The sequence below is a fragment of the Ips typographus genome, linkage group LG6 (assembly GCF_016097725.1).
Source record: "Ips typographus isolate SLU linkage group LG6, UJ_Ityp_2.0, whole genome shotgun sequence".
In the NCBI taxonomy this organism is placed as follows: Eukaryota; Metazoa; Arthropoda; class Insecta; order Coleoptera; family Curculionidae; genus Ips; species Ips typographus.
The window spans coordinates 11209695-11215694 of NC_138427.1; the positions used below are offsets into that span (position 1 = coordinate 11209695).

General features: G+C 33.2%; 1 protein-coding gene across 1 annotated transcript in view; it reads right to left on the minus strand.

Moving 5' to 3' along the window:
• LOC145730740 (protein CEPU-1-like) overlaps positions 1 to 3953 on the minus strand; it is a 44045-nt gene extending 40092 nt beyond the window's left edge. The window contains exon 1 of the mRNA XM_081982095.1: positions 3726 to 3953. The gene's annotated coding sequence lies outside the window, so the exon portion shown is untranslated. The remainder of the gene's footprint in view (positions 1 to 3725) is intronic.
• Positions 3954 to 6000: the final 2047 nt, after the last annotated feature.

The window sequence follows — 6000 nt, forward strand, 5'->3', positions numbered from 1 at the left end:
CCTTACAAACGCGACGTAATTTACTGTAACTCGAAGGCGAGAAAATAATGCTTTATTATAATCAAAACGTATGAACAACAATTTGTCGAAATGAATGAATGTGGCGTAAAATAATATTGAATATCCGGTAGTTACCGATTATGGTTCGAGCATCAGAATGATTTGAGTGCCGTCAAAATCCCGGATATTGCATAAACACACTCTCATTTTCCCATTTCCTTTTCCCAGTCCGTGTCACGCTTCAAAATTCAATATCCCACTCTGAGTGATTGACACTGACTATGGAATATGCGACTCGCAAAATATTTACAAAGAATTTTTAGGCTTTTTACCTATACAATAACTCTTTTTTTTTGGATGATTGAAACCCTTTTCCAGTTTTTGTATGTAAAAACTGCTTAGCTGATTGTAAATGAGATTATAAACCGAGATTGAGGTAAATTCCAATCTAGTATGGTACTTAAATCCGATTGCTACGAATGCAATTTCTAGTTATGAGCATTTGCATACCCCAGAGCAGGATCTAAATTGGATAAAGGAATTCGCCATTATTTTAAGGGTATATCGGCTAACGAAGTTTTGCAGAAAGAGATCCATGTAATGAACATAAATTTCCAGCCTAAAACATATTGACGTAAAGTTTCTGAGAGAAATTTAAACCAACATTTATACGAGATGCACGTTCAGGATAAGGTAGTTAAGTCAAAACTAATATCAACAAAGTTTTCGCGAATAGAACTTGCCATTCTCATTCCACTGCGGTTAAAGCAGTGGCGGTTTATTGACAAACTTTTTAATTTTTATTGTTCAGTTGTGAGTCAATGAGGCTCAAGTATTCCACCCGATTTTACCATAAACACAAAATTGTCGACTTGAAAGCGCTACACAACTGCGAACAACAATAGGAAACACAATGGAAGCGCGAAAAGGAATAGGCGTCATTATATGCTTGAAACGCTTTATAAATGGGAGAAGTATCATTTATCTAAATTCGCACCTATTATGTGCTCAACAATTTGGAATTGTTTGTTAATACAGAATTCGTGAAGCAAGTGAACATTAACTGTGCCAGAACAATGAGACGTTCTAGTTCTATTTTAGTAAATCATTGATTTTATGTGTATGTATGTGGAATAGTTAAATAATGTGAGTTTGTAAAAGCAGCTTTTTTTACCTACTTAATTGTCATGGAGTACAGAGGACTGTATCAATTTCCAATTTGTCAAATAGAGAAAAAACTCATCAAACTGGTAACATGTAAACCTAATTATTACACACGTTGCCGTCCATCCTATGAATCATCATCCGTTTACAATTGGCGAGAACGAATTTTTGTATTCTCTCGCTTGAACAACCCTTGCAAATCAGTGAAACTGCATAAAACAGCTTTGCACGTAATTTTTCGCGTTTCCATGTCGTTTCAGTAGGTAACGTTTATACAACAGGAAGATGTTTATAATTTATGGAATGAAATAAACGGACGTGCATTCGTACTGGTGAATTTATGGGTATTATCTTTCCCCCCTACATGCAATCCCATATTGCATACGTCCCGTGGAAAATTGTTTAAATTAACCTATTTCAGACTTGTGGATTGACAAAGAATGTGCTGCCTTATCAAATTATAACCTAAATGTTTCGGAAAAGTGAAATGGGCACTACAATCAACAAAGCGAATGTGAAACTTATCAGATTTCGACCTGCACCAGCATCCACGCGAACTTTGTTAATTAACAAAACTATTTCCACCTAAAGTTGCATGCAGCCAGCCATAAACCCTTTATCTATTTTAAAGCTTTACCTATTCTGCAACTGTTGTAAGGTGCTTGAATTAAATCCATGGCGAGATCCGATCAATAAGCAGTGCTATTAGAATGCGAAACCGATATCCTGTTTAGAGTTTGGCAAAATTAAGTTTCACTCGAAATCGCTCAATGAACATTACGAACGTTCGTGGCGTAATAATTTACAAACTGTATTTCTTAAAAAGTAGGTACTAATAATGTCTGCCAGTAGCAATATTAATTGGAAAGTCTGAAACTTATCAGAGATAACAATATTAATTATTTTCAGTCTGCTCAAATGGCACATAACAGTTTTAGAGCAAAACTTTTAACGATCACTAACTTGTACAAAGCAGTAAAAATGTAATAGTCAAGTTTATTTAATTAACAACTGCCTGGATATAAACATTTTACAGAGAAAAATAATATATAACTCAGAAACAGTAAAAGTCAAGTTTCATTGGTTGAATGCTCACGTGATTATGACTTGTGGCCAATGGATGTAAATATTTCTTTGATTACTAGTTGAAGATTCTCTCTGCGAACAGACCTAATATAAAATATTTTCCTGTGTGTCCCAAATTGATTATACATGTATAGAAATCTCGGTAACTGTGAGAGCTACAGAGTCAGTTAAATGGGGAAGCATTTTATGTGAAACTTATTCCCGATTTCTAAATTAAATTATCTTTTTTCGCTTTCCAGAAAATTGGGAAAACTATTGCTTACAGCTCCTTAACAAACTCAAAGAGAGTTTTGAAACTAACATATTATTAGGACACTTTTTTACGTAGAACACAATGTATCGATTTATTATGATCAATAAAGTCAAAAACCGATTACTTTATATTGATAATTATTTAGTAAAAACAGATAATTGCTTAAATAAAAGATTAGAAGATTACTCGCATTGTTGATAAAAATCTGTTCAACAATTACAAACTATCCACTGTATACAGAGATATACACAAATGCTGCACATGCAGACTTAACATTAAGGTTACCTAGGTTTGGATATATGAAGTATGACACTTAGTAAATGACTATATGCCTAATAGTTATTTATGGGACAAGAGTGTTATGAAGCAATTGTTTACCATAACACAAGCGTATTATACATAATTTTATCCAACAAGTGGGAAAAATGGTTTTTTATGAGATATTAATTAATAAACTTTCTGATCAAATCAAAGCTTCATGCATTTCAGTAACTTATAAGTGTCAGTTTGGCAGTAGCTTTTTTACATATTGGTCTAAGTTGGTGGCTGGTTGAAAAAATTTTGACACGTCCACTTACTCACTAGTGAGTTATGGATTATAACCCACTAGGGTGTGGTTTGATAGGTTACTTCTCTAAAATGACATTAATAATGATAGTCATAACTGTCATGTGTTGGATAAAATTACTTTATGTTTCAACTAAAAATTATGAATAAATAATACCTTGGAAACGGTGTGGTTTATAGTGTTCATAACAACCTGAGGGTATTATAGGCGGGCATTATCATAACGCCCTGAAACCGTTTTTAATATAAGCAATGGCATTTTTATACTTCCATACCATAAAAACTTCGTATCTCCTATCCTAGGATGCTTTTGACTTTTCAGGTAATAAACTTTCGTTAGTTTTTGCCGCATTTTCTTTTATATTTTCTAAAATTCGCTTTTGCCATTTAGACTGACTGACAGGAGAATCAAAGTCACATCATTCAGGTAAAATAAACAGTAAACCACATACCGGTAAAGGTATACCTTACTTTTTCAATACCAGAAACAGTAAATAATGCTGAATTAGGTGAAACATAAAACATTGTATGCACCACAGGCGTTAGGGAGAGTATAATGCCTATTAGCTTTTTTGGGCCTTCAGGACATTATGTTCTCTCTAACGCCCTTGGTACATAAATACCTATTATACCTACAAGAGTAAAAATTACTTACGTGCATCTTAAAATTTCCAATTATAAAAATTTGTCGAATCATCTAGCGTTCTCTCCTGAAAATGTGAAATTTTTCGCCATCAAAGCAAATTAGGGAAAATTAAGCAAAAAAAGGGAAAACTCAAGAATCAATTTGAGCAGCTAGCTTCGCGTGACTGGAATCATTCATCGATTTTCCCGTTAACGTGTTAAATCACAAAAGATATCACTGCACGACACTGGGAGCTAATGGTGGATATAACTTCCCTCTACCGAATAAATAAATAGATTAATGAGACCATTAGGGAGCCCCCGGCTATCATTTCGCCCAGACTACCGATCTGACGTTTTAATATAAAGATAAACAAAGATTCTGTCTTTATTTTTTTCGGGGCAATATTTGGGATATTATATTTGTCCAGCTGCGTATCTTCGCTCTTTTCTCTGTGTTTGCGGACCGACCGAATTTTATTCAATTCGCTGTTGTAATAATTTTCCGGTAATACTTAGTCAAATAGCGCAATTTGATAACAGTTATTTTAAACAAGTAGTGCACTTTGTTCTGGTATTGAATTTTAAATTGAATCAACATGTAATCAAATATTCGTTGCATATTGAAATCGGCGTTTTAATCAAACTGGCACAGCAGTAGTGAACAGAAAACGCGACACATTTATATAAAAATTCAATTTGCTGCTTTGTAACTATATGTTGCAATAATATGCAAGCAGAGGACTGATAATGCCAAAAAAAAACAGTGATTTACACAAATACCTAGTAAATCCATAATTATTGTTAAAATTACTATAATGGAAATATCCGTCAACTAGCATTAACAGGTAACTATTTTCCAGGTAATTGAATGTTGTATGGTTTGTTAGAATAATAACTACTGTGTTAAACTGGATTTGTAACGACTGCAATATTGTAGTAAACATTCAATTCCAGTTATAACATTAATAATACTTGTTTAATATTTGCAGATGAGCGATTTCAATATTTGCTATGTGCGTAATTAATTTCGTTTTAAAAATTATTAATTTTTGATCAAAAAAGCAGGCAGTAACCATTCACAGCAGCTAAAAAACAAAACTGAAGTAATAATTTCACGGTAAGGTATCCACACGTAAGAGAATTCGCTGAAACTTAGCCCTAAATAAAATTAGACACGCAACAAACCCAATTTGGGAAAATCACGCAAACTTGTTCGGAACACAAAGATACTCCTCATGTAAAGTTTTATTAAAGTCTGATGTTGTTACCTTTGCTTGTTTTAATTACCCCTTAGCGACAGCTAGAAGCAGCCACGTAGACATTACAGGCAGAAATCATAAGTTTGTATAAACAGAATGGTTTTCTGATGTAGTTGTGGTTCTTTAGCGTCGAAAATACAGTAAAGAAAGTGAAACTTTCCAGGTTATTGGTTTTAAAATTGGATTACAGATTTTGTTACCCTTGGTACAAAGAGGGTGTGTGGAAAGGAACTAAGAAAGCCACGTTTTTGCCACTTTAGTGTATCGTACACTCGGTACAATACAGTAGAAAAACTGCATCTAAATCATTGTTAATACTTCTGAAATGCAAATCCAACCATTTTTTAGTCGAGTTCAGTTTTCATTTCCCGTACGCCTCGATAAATCATCTAGTATTGCAGCAATATCACTGATTCCTTTTTGAGTTTTAGTTTAAACAGATTAGTAAAATATGCCATATTAACTAGTATTTGGATCATATTAAAATATTATGTGATAAAGCAGTTTTACTACCTATACAGGGTGTCCAAAAAGTCTGGAAAGTTTTCATATTGTACAGTAAATAAAAGAGCATGACGTGAAGGTGAATCGAGGTTTGCAAGTATACAGGATCAGTCACAAAGTATATCAACTTTCTTAATTCAAACCTATCACCCTGTAGATTACTTCAGATTTTAAAATTAGATTAAGAGATTTCATAACTTTATTTGAGGGAATGATTGATGAAAAAAATTCCAATAAGTAAGTTCCTATGTTAATTGTTCAAAATTCATATTTTTTGAAAGGTTTCTCAGCTATAACAATGGTAGGAGTAACAATAATAGCTTTAACGTCATTATGATGTTAAATTGTAATCAATTTTTCCAGTGTCCTAAAGTTAATTGACACTCGTAGAGTAGAAAAACTACTTTTAAAATCTGTAGTAATATACAGGGTGTTAGGTTTGAATTAAAAAAGTTGATATAGGTGCTTTGTGACTGACCTTGTTTTCGAGATATTAGCAATATTCCAGACTTTTTGGACACTCTGTATGTGTTTCCTATT